The 15,470-nt window shown below is 38.5% G+C and overlaps 1 pseudogene; it reads left to right on the top strand.

Annotated features, from left to right (window-relative positions):
- Positions 1–4,818: 4,818 nt before the first annotated feature.
- On the top strand, positions 4,819–9,986 carry LOC125547325 (annotated as a pseudogene).
- Positions 9,987–15,470: the final 5,484 nt, after the last annotated feature.

The raw sequence follows: 15,470 nt of genomic DNA, 5'->3' as shown, positions 1-15,470 counted from the left end.
TCATGACCTCGTTCGACGCGTTCAGATCCACCGAGAGCCGGAAGGTCTCCGCTTGAAGCTGTTGAGCACGAACGTCCAAAGCCACCCGCTCTGCTGCCATCCCGACTTCCTCTGTGGCTAGATTTTCCTTAGCTTGCATCATCTCTTCACGTACGCGTGCCACCTTTGCATCATGCTGGACTTTATCCGCCGGCTCTACCACGGCAGTCAACAGAGTCGTCAGTTTATCCATGAGGTCCATCAAGATCTGAGCCGGGGGGCGCGCGGGGTCTCCTGACCCGGCTGCAGCCGCCCCGGTAGCTGTTGCCACCGCTGCTGTAGAGTTCTGCCCGGGCTGTGTCCCTGCCATGAAGACTTCGGCCCAATTCGACGGCTCAAGCGGGTCCGGAATACTACTGCCATCGGAACAACCCCCAAGCATGCCATCCTGTAGCTGGTACAAAGAGTCCGTCTCGCCCGTTGATGATGCAGTGTCAGAACAGACGGCCGTCTCACCGCCCTCCACCGATCCTTCAGAGTATTCACCGCCGTGGACGCAGCCTACGAAGGCATGCTTCACGACAGATTGAACACAGGCGGTCCTCGCGCGCCGAGCCATTTCGATGAGGCCGGTGTGGACGTCCGGCTCAGGACCTGACTCGCCGATCCGGCCGATGAAGACGTGAATTCCGCCGAAGGGGACCTGATATTCGTACTCAATTGAGCCAGCCTCGGGGCCCCAGCCTTCCTCGTTGATGTAGAGCTTGCCGCGACGACTCTTGGTCATCCGGCCCACAGCGTATCCCTTGAGCCCTTCGAAGTTTCCCTTCAATAACTCAAATCCACCGTGCGCTGGCCCCATGGTGGGCGCCTACTGTCGTGGAATTGTCACGGCAGATCGCACTAGGAAGCTTAAAGGGGTTAATCGGGACAAAGGACACGAGAGGATTTTATACTAGTTCGGCCCCTTACGATGAAAGTAAAAGCCTACGTCTAGTTGGGGTTGGTATTGCTGGGGTTTCGATCACCAAGAGGCTCAACTCGCCGGCTTGGTTATCGATTTGTTGTTTCTTGCCCTAAGCCACCACCGGGTCGTCCCCTTATATACATGGGTTGATGCCTGGTGGCCTACAGAGTCCCGGCCGGCTCATAATCGTGTCCGGCTTGGTGGCTTCCTTTACATGCCTTTTTTACAAGTCTTTCCTTACATACGACGGTTTACAATATCAGGCCTTAAGCCGCCTCCAGGCCCTTGGGCCTTCTATAAGGTTTAATAAACTATCGTCTTGAATGTTTACTGGGCTTCTTGCGTAACCCGCCATTGGGGCTGACCCGGCCCCTCCCGGGCGGGTCATGACTGATAGTAATATCCCCAACAAGTACGCCATTCGTCCTTAAAAGAGTGTACATTCAACTTTATTGGAGGGTCAAACTATCTCAAAGTTCAACCGAGTTTGTGCAAAAATATATCAATGCTTGTGAAACCAAATAGGTATATAATAAAAATATATTTTATCATGAATCTAATGCTACTAATTTGATGCCATAATTGTTGGTGTATTACTATATAAATACAGTCAAACATATTTTTTTGACTTTCCAACAAAGTCGTACGTGGGCTGGACATACCCATAAGAAAAATGTGGGCTACACAAAGCTTCAGAAACATCATGTTATTTAATCCGATTCACACTTGTGAGGAATGAGTGACAAATAATTGAGAATTTTTTAATGTTTCTCTTGAAAGTTAGAACCGTGGGTCTATCTGGTATAAGATTTGGTAAAATGAATAATAGATGTAGAAAATCAAAAATAAATATGATCATATAAAGCTACAAAAATGTATACAAAGTTTCTTAATACAAAATAATATGAAGTTACTAACATTAAATATTCAAATCGAATTAATTAGACTGAAAGTTTTAATAAATAAATATGACTGGAAGATGCTACACAAATGAATAAGGAAGTTCTTAATACACAACAATACAAAGTTCCAAACATTAAATGTTAAAAACTATAAATTTAGAAAGATATATCCACTTCTAGCCGCATGAATGCGCGGGTGCACCCACTAGTTACATTGATGAATTGGAGCTAGTGTTGGGTCGCCATAGGTTATAACTGTTGCATGATGAATGCCATCCGACGTAATTATCCATCACTGATCCAATGCCTACGAGTTTTTCACATATTGATCTTGGTAAGTTACTTTCGTTGTTGCTGTTACAATTACTACCAAACGGTTACTGTTACTATTGCCACTGTTACTATCACTATCATACTACTTTGCTACTAAATAATTTCCTGCAGATATTAAGTTTTTCAGGTGTGGTTGAATTGATAACTCAACTGCTAATACTTGTGAATATTCTTTGGCTCCCCTTGTGTCGAACCAATAAATTTGGGTTGAATACTCTACCCTCGAAAACTGTTGCGATCCCCTATACTTGTGGGTTATCATGGAGTTACAAAATGTGAGAACTTGGCATAATGTTTCCTCACAGAATCAAGTCAACTATCATCCAACATAACCCTAAAGGATTTATTTGGTACAAACACTAATTAAAACATAAAAACACAATCATAATAGTAACACAACTTAGTGAACACAAAACAACAGGAAAAATAACTAGTCAGTTGTGTCCCAACAAGATCTTTCATTATAGCCATTAAGATAGGCTTGAAATGTTAATGATGCTCACAAGAAAGATAATAATTGAAACATAAAGAGAGCATCATAAATCATGTGCCAAGCACATTTAAGTCTAATATATTTCCTATGCATAGGCATTTTATAAGTGAACAAATTATCAACACAAACAGAACCTAGCATATGCAAGGAAGGAGAAAGAAACAACAATGATCTCAACATGAAGAGATGTAATTTAGTAACACGAAAATTTCTACAACCATATTTTCCTCTCTCATAATATTAAATGTGGGACCATAATCAAATTCAACAATATAGCTATCATATAAAATTTTCACTTCATGATCTACATGCATAAAAGTCGCATACTCTTCCAAGATAGTGGGATTAACATCAACTAAAGTCATGACCTCTCCAAACACACTTTTGTCAAACTTTTCATTAGATTGAATACTCTCCGAGTATGTGGGAATCTCCTTTCCTAAAGTTGACACTCTTCTAAACCCACTTTCAATATTATTGCAAAAATTGCAATCAAGATCATAAGAAGCATTATCACCCCGATCACGATCATTGCAATAAGTAGTGGACATGACAAAATTATCATCCCCAAGCTTGTAGTTTGCATATTATTAACACAATTTACATTAATAGAATTTATAATAACATCATTGCAATCATGCTTTTCATTCAAGGGGCTATCATGAATCACTTTATACATTTGTTCTTCGAACACTTCATTATAGTTTTTAGATTCACGAACTTCAAGAAAAAATTCATAAAGATAATCTAGTGCACTCAACTCACTAGAAATTGGTTCATCATAATTGGATCTTTTAAAAAGACTAGCACATATGCCCGTGCGTTGCAACGGGAGTGAAATTTGATATGTATTCAAATTTAGTGAAAATTGTATGTGCAAGCATAGTTGTGTGCTTCACTATGAAGAAAGCCTTAATTGCCCCATCCACCAAAATACGCGCATGTCCATGTCACTGAATGTCCGACCCATCAAAATACACGCACCTAAGGTCTAGAATAAATTTATATAATCCGTGCATTAATTAGTGATGAAACAAGTGGCCATCGAATCTTATGTTATACTCCCTCGTTTTGGTATTATAGCAAACATGCTCATAGTTGCAACAGGAGGAAAAATTATCAAAAACACCTAGCCCAATAAGTATGGCCTACATGTAATTATTTGATTTAGGACCCACATCATTATTCCCAACATACATAACTGTGCTTTCTTCCAAACCATCTTTGCCAAAGATAAGCCTCTCTAATAAAAGTGAAAAATAAAAAAAAACATAAACCCAAGCAGAAGAGTAAAAATAAAATAAAAAAAATCAAAATATTGAAATATGGGTTGGTCATGGATACCCGATGGATGACAATCTGAATAGTGAGACACAAATTGACATGGGTCATATAACATGTGATAACTCCGTGTCGACCATTATGTATATTAATCGTATTTTGGTCTGACATTAGTAGTTGTGTTGCTGTGCAAAAATGTTAATTTCTATAGTCTATGATGCTACGTGACCTTTTTATTACCATCATTGTTTGTTACATGTATAGTTGTTATTGGTTTTACATGGATATGATTATCCATGTACATCTGGATATCTAGTGGTGCAGGTGCGGACGTCATCTGTGGCCCATGGATACTTTCAGGGGTGGGTAATCAATAGGCTCATGGATATATGGCCATATATCCTCCAAACTCGCTAGTTTGCCATCCCTACGTCATGCTTGATTGCATAAAAAGAAGTGTTGAGGGCCTGAGAGAGCTAGATGGATCACATTTTCATATCCGAATTAAATACAATGGATAGTTATGGATATTTCTCTGCATTAAATACTTCATATTGTCTGTATGGCATTAACAATCTAAGATTTATGAAATAAATGTGAATGATATACTGATATACATAACTTTATACTTTGCATTAATATATGGTTGTACATACATATAAAAAATCTGATCTTTGGGGCATTAATTCAATGAATGACAACCATTAAACTATTGATATGCCAGAATGCCTATAAATATAGTTGATATGCAGTATGAAAATTGACCATTCAAGGTTTCCAAAATGGAAGAAAGGCAAGCTATTAGAGCGCTCCTTCTACTCTCATATCTTGTTCTAATAACCAGAGGAATAAATATAGCTACAATGCAAAGGGAGACCAACAAAGAGATCCTTGCCCATCGAAAAGTTAATAAAACCATCATGGTAAGAACTATTCCACACCATATTATATATATAGCATCGGTTTTTAGTGGCTAACAAGGAGATGGACATAAAACTAGATGGAAGGTGGAGATATATATGATTGCATCGATGTGAGTGTCCAACCGACTTTGGATCACCCATTATTGAAATATCACAAAATTCAGGTAAATTACATTCATCAAGACATGAGTTACAAACATCATGTGGCTAAAATGGACGTCGATTCATGACTGAAGACACAATGAATGTTGCCACATATACATGAATTTCATAGCATAGTTTGTTTTACTCCCTTTAGATTCAAATCATAATTTTTATCTATTATTTAAGTATATTTCTTCAAACAATGGACGTCAGAGTGAAATAAATAAAACTTATGATATGCGTGCTCCATTAGAAATGGATTAAGCTACACATTTTTTTGTATATGTGATTGTGTGCCAGTAATAAAGTTTTATTATGAAACAGATGGAACCAAGTTCGGTACCGGTTGAAGAAAGTATAAAATCTCCCTCCCCAAATGGTGTTTTACAAGCACATCTGTCTATTGTCGAATGCCCGAACGGGATGGTTCCAATTCTATGTAATAATTGAATGGGACATATAGCATCATATATTATCGAGCAAGTGATTAACAAGGATGAACAACTAGAGGTGAGTTTTCATTTTTGTTTTTTGCTTGTCATAATGATCTAGTTATCATAGTAATGATACTACTAACAAGAAATTGTTGTTTGCCTAGAAAATGTACAATATAGTTGAATACAGTTGTGGAAAATAACCAAATAAAATTCTCAAAGATAATTCCAATACAAAGTCTTTTTAATTTGAATGATAATGTTTAATCACAAAATGAAGGTTGTAAGGTGAATTATTTGTTTCAGAGTGTGGAATAGTCAATTTCATAGCACAGAAATTTAGAATACACACACACACATGAGCATGTGTTTGTATTAATACATACACAATGATGGATCCACACCCCATGCACCCAGGTCCAGGCCCGAGGAGTTGGATATTTTTACTATTACATGTATGCATTGTTTATTGGGCCCATGGTTCAGCCCAATAGCCTATCATAGCCCAGGCATACGAATAATCAAAGCTAGCTACCTAAATCCCTTCCAATCGACAATTGTGTCCCAAACTAGCTCCCAACTCGGTGACCATGTGGCCCACCACCCCCAATGCTTTCTCAGCTACCCACTACCCTTGCGGCGAGCCAACCAGTGATTCCCCTTCATTGCAAAGCTGCTCCAGTGTCACATCTTGTACTAGCCGACTGCTACCTCTTGAGCATGCGTTTGGTTTTCCCTTGAAGAGGAAAGGGTGATGCAGCAAAGCAGTGTAAGTATTTCCCTCAGTTTTTGAGAACCAAGGTATCAATCCAGTAGGAGACCACGCGCGAGTCACCTCGTACCTACACAAACAAATAAGAACCTCGCAACCAACGCGATAAAATGGGTTGTCAATCCCTTCACGGCCACTTGCAAGAGTGAGATCTGATAGCGATAATAATAATAAGATAAATATGTAAAGATTGCAAAATAAAATAGATTGGAAACTTGTATGATGGAAAATAGACCCGAGGGCCATAGGTTTCACTAGTGGCTTCTCTCAAGATAGCATAAGTATTACGGTGGGTGAACAAATTACTATCGAGCAATTGATAGAATTGAGCATAGTTATGAGAATATCTAGGTATGATCATGTATATAGGCATCACGTCCGTGACAAGTAGACCGACTCCTGCCTGCATCTACTACTATTACTCCACACATCGACCGCTATCCAGCATGCATCTAGAGTATTAAGTTCATAAGAACGGAGTAACATTTTAAGCAAGATGACATGATGTAGAGGGATAAACTCATGCATTATGATATAAACCCCATCTTTTTATCCTCGATGGCAACAATACAATACGTGTCGTTTCCCCTACTGTCATTGGGATCGAGCACCGCAAGATTGAACCCAAAGCTAAGCACTTCTCCCATTGCAAGAAATATCAATCTAGTAGGCCAAACCAAACTGATAATTCGAAGAGACTTGCAAAGATAACCAATCATACATCAAAGAATTCAGAGAAGATTCAAATATTGTTCATAGATAATCTTGATCATAAACCCACAATTCATCGGATCTCGACAAACACACCGCAAAAGAAGATTACATCGAATAGATCTCCAAGAGAATCGAGGAGAACTTTGTATTGAGATCCAAAGAGAGAGAAGAAGGCATCTAGCTAATAACTATGGACCCGAAGGTCTGAAGTAAACTACTCACACATCATCGGACGGGCCATGGAGTTGATGTAGAGGCCCTCCGTGATCAATGCCCCCTCCGGCGAAGCTCCGGAAAAGGCCCCAAGATGGGATCTCTTGGGTACAGAAGGTTGCGGCGGTGGAAATAGGGTTTCGTGGTGCTCCTCGATGTTTTCAGGGTACGTAGGTATATATAGGAGGAAGAAGTAGGTCGGTGGAGCCACGAGGGGCCCACGAGGGTGGAGGGCGCGCCCAGGTGGGTAGGCGCGCCCCTTGCCTCGTGGCCTCCTCATTGGTTGCTTGACGTCCACTCCAAGTCCTCTGGATCACGTTTGTTCCAAAAATCACACTCTCGAAGGTTTCATTCTGTTTGGACTCCGTTTGATATTCTTTTTCTGCGAAACACTGAAATAGGAAAAAAAACGGCAATTTGGGCTGGGCCTCCGGTTAATAGGTTAGTCCCAAAAATAATATAAAAGCGTATAAATAAGCCCATTAAACATCCAAAACAGAATATATAATAGCATGGAACAATCAAAAATTATAGATACGTTGGAGACGTATCACCGACCTGCTAAAGTTAATGCTATGGTGGCAATTTCCGCATTAGGTAATTTTATTTTTATATGCCGTGTGCATGTGGAATTTTTATGGTATTTGTAGGAAGTTATAAGGGACAAACTATGCATGTTGCCAAAGAACCTGTCCCAGAGTTTTCTTTAATTGTGGCCCCGTCGTTGTGCATGCACATACACAAACATAAAGGTCCTAAAAAGTAGAAATTCGAGGAGTAAATATAGAATTCATCAGATAGCTTTTTCAAATAAATAGTAAGAGCATGTCTAGAATACTCGCCATATGTGGCCGATCACAATAATAACAATTATTATGTGGAACAATGTACAAAATAACAATCTAGGAAAGTCACCATATGCGTCACTCCAAACCCAGCCGTTGCGACGGGGATTTCAGCTACTTCTCCCTCTCTCTTCTGCTCCCATGCCAATGGCACATCAGTGTGCCCTAATAGGAAAAGTGCCCCTTAATTAGTTACTAATATCCTATATGTACAAAGTCATGATGTGACTCATTTTCCACCATGTTATATATGAATGAAATCTATTTTGCAAATTAGCAATTAAGTTCATGTTGAATTTGTCGAAAAAACAATAAAGAATAAAAACAATTATGGAGACACATTTGTGGTGACTATGTGTTTGCGCACAGCTTTCGCAACCTTCGAAAAACGATGGATGGCGTTCTAAACCATTTTGGGGACCGCATATATGATGAATCGACTTGAGTTTCTCTAATTCGTGTCAATGTTCTTTCAATTGTATGTGTAGTAATTCCATATTTTCACCATGTTAGTCCAAGACTTTCTTGAAGCGTTCGATATGCATTCGTCTCTCTAACTCCAAGTTGAGACCATTAAGTTATTGTCATTGTTGTTATATGGTATTGGAATTATACTGATGTGGTTAATATAGTTATCACATTGACGAACATTTTTTTTGTAGATGGCAGGAATTAGATATTCAGATGATTTGTATGGGGTATGAGCTACAATAAATGTGTATGAGCCAAAGGTGAAGAAAGATAGCAAGGATATTAGTCAATCAACGATACTAATTGATAATGGACCAAAGGGTCACGAAGAAGGTGTAGGTGCTTGTTATTCGGTAGCTCCAAGCATCACTGGTGATAGCTTTGCGTGGTTTCATGTTGTTTGGGTAATTAATAATATTTACTATCATACACATTATATTATCAAGTACAAATTAATATAAATTGATATACTTTCTTTCTATCTTTGGATGAACTTGGATAATAGCGCGATGGCAAACTACACAAGCCCTGCTACGATCACGTATGTCCTGGTTTTGTGCAAGTTAGTCACCGTGTTGGTCTTGGAGGAAGAGTACTTCCGGTTTCAGTCTACAATGGACCACAATATGTGATAGACATTTACATTTTCAAGGTACTCTCTTTCTCAATGCAATTTATGGTTTTCTACATTTAATTTACAGGGGGTGCATGTGGAAATTTGTACTTACATGAATTAGATGATCACACAACAAATGTAGGTAGCTCAATATGATATCAATTGTGTAATTTTGGAATGCCAACATTTCTTTTATTTGTAGTGTTCCAATACGCACATACTATCATTTGACAAATTATCAAGAACATGGCCTAAAATAAAATTACCAGTCACCTTACCATTAAAATAACACATTCAATAAGCACTTCCAATGATGGAGACCATTTGATATTCAAGGAGATTCACATACGCATTGTCTTGATGTACATCACTTAGTATGGGAAAATGTTATGAGAAGAATGCATCCTATATATCTTCAGAGGAACAGAAACAACTGCAAGCACACTAGATATTTAGCATAATAGCATTGAGGATTTTATGTCCTTGTATGTGTTCAGTAATCTTCCATGCATTTTGATTTTCCTTAGGACCCCAAAACGGCGAATTGGTGGCTGGTGTATGGTGAAGAAAAGACACCGATTGGATATTGGCCAAGTTCACTCTTCTCTCACATTAAATATAAATGAATTTTCTCATACTGGGGTGGTTTTGTTCAGGGCCCAACAGCTTCATCAGACTCCCCACAAATGGGTAGTGGGCATTTTGTCGCTGAAGGGTATGGAAAAGCAGCTTTTATGAGAAATATCCAGATTGTTGACATCCACAACAAGCTTGTCACTCCAAATAGACACAAAGACCTTCTTGGAACTAGTGATAAAACAAAATATAGTATTGATGGCTATGTAGTTGATAATCATGGTATGCATATGTACTGTGGTGGACCAGGTAATTTAGTCTGAGAATGTACTCTACAAACTACAATAAATTTTCAATATACTTCTCGAGTTGGACATTTACATAATTATTGGGAGTTCACATACATTCAAGTTTTTAATGTGGTGAGTAGTTCATCAATCCCATCAAGGCAATGAGCATATGAAAAAAATAACATGAATACAAATTTTGAGGGACACACTCTAATATTTTAGTTGATCATGGATAATTGCTTGGGTTTGTCCCCAAAAATGAAATTTCCATACTTACGATGTATGGACGTGTTTCTAATGGGAGGGTTTGGGCAGGTATAAAGTCCTCATGTGAGAAGCAGATCTCCTATTAGACACATAAATTTGATATTTTCTATTCGTACTGTAATAGAGCGTTGACCTTGTAAACTTTGTTCTTAGAGGATGACATATACTGACACTAAAGTTTCACTTTTTTATGTCTGCTATTTTTTGAATTAAAAAATGAAACACTTCAAATTTGAAATCTCCTTTGACAGCCATCAAACATTTCAACATGTTCTTCCATTGGCTACGATTTGAGCCTAGCCCACAAAACATGCCATTGTGACAATTTTTTTTTGTTTAATTTGTTAGAACATCACATGCATTTCCTGAATTAGGAGAATTTTTTAATTTCAATTCAATTTGGAAGCCCAAACACCCTCCACCCAAAGGTCAACAGTAGAACTTGCTGTCAAACTTCTTGAAATTCATAAAAAAGTTACCATCAAGTGTTTACTTCATTGGAATAAATCTGACATCTAACTATAAAATTGAACTATTTGTCCACCCAACCCGTAACATAGAAACCCAAAATCTAGATTGAATTTAAAAGTTTCCCCTAAAGATTTTCTTTAAATGTCACATACATTTTCTTTTGTAATGACGGGAATTTTTTATAAATGGCATGAACTTTTCGAACATGTTACTCCCTCTATCCATCTATAATGGGCCTAATGCATTTTTCAAGACTAACTTTGACCCCATCTTAGATCAATAATATATGACATGCAAGTTACACAAAGCATACCGTCAAATTCGTACGTGAAACGAGCTTCCAATGATATAATTTTTTACATCATATATCTCATGTAGTATTAATCTTATCAATAGTCAAAGACAATCTCAAAAACGCGTTAAGTCCTATATATATGGATGGAGGGAGTAGCATATTTTCAACGATGAAATTTTTTCATGAATTATTTAATTTTTTCCCACATCATAAATATAAGTAAAAGTAATACAAAATGAAAAAAAAGACGGTCTCTAGAAGACACATCGCTCCTCCTGCGATGTGCCAGCCCATTTAGGGGGTGCTCAACGCGACCAAACTTATGGACGAACTAACTAACCAATACCCCTTGCGGGAGCCTTTGGTGGGCTAATTAAGGGCGTGTCACACGGCGTGCTGTCAGCCGCCGCCACATGCTCTCAGCCGCAGCCACGTGTCGCATGTTGGATGCTCCCTCAGTATTTTTGTGTGTACGTGTTTTTTGGGTTTTACACTTTTTGGGGGTATTTTTGGTTTTTGCCCTAACTAGTAAATGCGCACGTGCAACACACGTTAATATTTAGGCAATATATTAATTGCACGTGGATATTACACATGCTATTATTTGTGTGTTAATCATGTGATTAGTGCAATATTTGATATGATATTAATTGTACGTTAAACACGTTTAACGCTCGCCATTGGAGCAGTCTAGGTCGTTAGATTGACTTAGTTCGATGGCCGAGATCAGTTGGATCTGCCCTTTTAGGTCTTTTTATATTGGTATATATTTTTCAAGGTTTTGAAAGAAAAAAACAAAAATTATTTTTCAATTTTTTTTTGCTTCTGCGAGAAGCACGGATTTGCTTCTCGTGGAGGCACAAGTTTGCTCCACGAGAAGCACAATTTGCCTCTCGAAAAGGGGGAAAAACATGTTTTCATTCTTTTGCTTCTGTGAGAGGCACAAATTTGCTTCTCGTGGAGGCATAGATTTGCTCTCGGGAGAGGCACTCAGAAAAGGAAAAAAAATCTTTTGCTTCCGTGAGAGTCACAGAATTGCTCCTCGTGGGGGCACATGTTTACTTTTGCGAGAGGTACAACTGTGCTTCTCGGAAAGGAAAAAAACTTATTTTTGTGCTTCCAAGAGAGGCATAGATTTGCTTCTTGTGGAGGGACAAATTTTCTTCCATGAGAGGCACAACTATGCCCCTCGAAAAGTGAAAAAAGTGAGAAAAAACCTCGTGCTTCCAGCTTGGGTTTCTTCATCCAGGTTTTCCTGGTTTTTTCACAAAAAATTTCATCAAAAAATATTAAAATGGGATCTTGTTTCAAAGATCTCTTTGCAAGAAATCTAACGGTGTAAGTAGATCAGAATTTGGAAGCATGGTTTAAAAGATAAAATGTTTTGAATAGACGAACCTATGAAAAGAAGAGAACACTCAGGTTACGGCAACTGGCGCACATGATGATGGAAGTGACCTTTGGAAGAAGTACTCCTTAATTAGTGATTTCGGAAACCGTATACCTTGCAAAAAGAGAGTTATATGCAAACCAACATGTCGTTGGATGGTTAGAGGGACAGCGGTATCCCCAGCCCACCAAGGTTCAAGTCCTGGTGCTCACATTATTCCTGGATTTATTCAGAATTTCTGGCGATGTGCTTTCAGTGGGAGGAGACGTTCCCGTCGACGACGAGGCACCTATGGTGAGTTCGTAAATCTCAAGATGATATGCCGGCTTAGTCTCTCGAAGGTGCTCATAGGGGTAGGGTGTGCGTGTGTGCGCTCACAGAGTGAGTGTATACACGTATGTATAAGCAAAGGCAGAGCCAAGATTTCTCAAAGCCTGAGGCTAAAACTAACTGACTAAATATATCGTCAAATACCCACGCAGACCAACATGTGTTATAAGTATGGCACAAAATCACATTCAAAACGAAATATAAATTCATTACTATCACAAGAAGAAATTCCATAAAAACAAATAGTTTAACAAAGTGCATCATTGCAAACATGGTTTGGTACCAAATTACCGAAGACTTTCTTAATTCAAGGCCATCGTTTCTTCACCAGCAATAGTAGAAGGATCTGGATCTGCAAACATAAAATCAAGTATTTAAAATCAAGACATTGGACATAGACTAAATCAATTGTTCATATGAAATTTTGCAAAAAGAAAAGAACATATTATACCATTTACACAAAGTCCACGAGGTAGTAGCCCCTGCGTTTCCTCATTTTTTTATAGCACTGTATAATATTAATATCATCAATGCTTGCAAATACATCACGCTCAACTGATTGGAAAAAAGATTCAATTGTACGGGTCCTCTTCATCTTGGACTTATAATCTCCTGACGACATTCAAATAAAACTGACTAAGTAATATGATTTAACACCACCAATTCATCGAGTTTGCATGATATAAAAGGAAATAGGAAAAATAATTAGATGATACAGAGTTGAGTATTGTTGAAGATACTGAATTAATTAGATGATACAGATTTAGAAAAAAATAATAATTGCTGGAATGGCTGATGATATAGAAGGATTTCTAATTAATTGAGCAATACGTATTACCTGTGCCGCTGTATGGCAGCGTGTGCGTGCATTGTAATTTAGGAACATTTCGAGAAGATCAGAAGAAGGAGAGGCACGTGGTCAGGACGCCGGACCGGGCGGGCAGCGCAGCGGCCGGCGGGGAAACGTGGTTGACGACTGACCAGGGCGGCGGCGGCTAGGCGTAGGGATGAAAACGGAGCGGAAACGGATGGAACTGGGTGCTATCATATTTGTTTTCATATTTTTTTCGGAAACGGAAACGAATACAGAAACCTCGGAAACAAATACGGAAACAGATACTACCGGAAACAAAAACGGAGCGAATACGACACGGAAACGGAGATGGAAGCGGATGTTCACCGGAACAAAGAACCCTTGAACCGTAGAAAAAAACACAATGAAATGAACAAAGTTGTCAATGATAAGATGATTATAAAATATTATGATATATTGTGGATATATTATTAGATATTCATTTGTGCATAAATATTCAACTTTTGCAACAAAAAAACTTGGAAGCCATCCAACAACCAAACATCGCAGCTAAAATCACAATAGTGCTCAGCTTTAATAGTACTAGTACTGTAGTACACACTTCAACTCAACAAGAAAAGTATCCATGATGCAAATATTTGAAACTTTAAATATAGTAACTAACAGTTCCATTCCAGCACTACAACATTCAATCCTCCATTTCCTCATCCATGAAGTCCTCGAGGTCATCATCACTATCATCCTCTTGTGGCTCCTCCAACTACATAGGCAAGCATACAAATAGATTTCAAGTTCTGTAATATGAGTATTAGACATAATACAAGTCAAAAAATAGATAAAATGCAAACCATGTGCACCAAAGTTGTAAACGTTCCTCCAAGCTTGGCATGTCCATGTCTTTGACAACAGATGCAATGTCACTACCTGAATGATTGATAATAATAATTATTAGTATGATTATGTCACAGGGTGCACATGAAGTTGAGATAAAATTTAAAAGGTTACCTTTTGATGCTCCAATCCAACTTTTAGTACAAATTAAAGCTTCGACGGTTTCAGGTTCAAGACAACCACGAAATGGGTCAACAACCCGCCCACCAGCACTGAATGCCGACTCCGAGGCAACCGTCGACACTTGCATAGATAAGATATCTCGAGCAAGTCGTGACAGAATAGGAAACTCAACTTGATTGACCTTCCACCATGATAGTATATCAAAATTCGAATCTTTTCTAGATTGTAACTCTTGCTCCATGTATACTTCCAACTCAGTTTTGAGAACACGGTCTGATTTTTGACTTCTACTACTCAAGAGAACGAGTCTAAACCATCATCTAGATCAAGATCAATAGAAGGTGTTTCATACGTATTAGTATCACTACTGTTACATGTTGTCTTCTTTGATGTAGAGACGTAAGCTTCAAACAACTGGGTAATAACTTTTGTAAACTTCTCAATCTGTTGGTCATGAGTGGTGGGGTAAATGGTTGGTGCATAATATTCTATCACGTTTCTCTTGTATCTAGGATCAAAGAAGACTGCCACGGAAAGTGCCATGTTGGACTTCTCCCAATACTTATCATATTTAAGTTTCATGGAACGTGCCATAGACTTAATTACTTTGTCAGAGCTAGCACACCAGCCATCAATTGCAATCTTAAACTTGCAAAAGGTGATAAAAAACTTATTTGCAGTTGGATATGTAGTTCCAGAGAACAGCACAGTAGCATCCTTGAAAATCTTCAGGTGATCACATATCTTCAATGCCATAATCCAATTCTGCGAAGTTGGAGCACACTTCTTATACTTCTTTTTATGCCGAAGAAAAAGCCTATCAAAAGCATCTCTAAAGTAAAGTGCCTTGTGCAGCATATCATACGTGGAATTCCACCGGGTAGGAACATCCAAGATCAGTTCAGATTTTGGATTCAAGTCACATTCTGAAGCACA

Source organism: Triticum urartu, chromosome 3 (genome assembly GCF_003073215.2).
Source record: "Triticum urartu cultivar G1812 chromosome 3, Tu2.1, whole genome shotgun sequence".
Lineage (NCBI taxonomy): Eukaryota > Viridiplantae > Streptophyta > Magnoliopsida > Poales > Poaceae > Triticum > Triticum urartu.
This window is presented reverse-complemented; position numbering and strand designations above follow the sequence as displayed.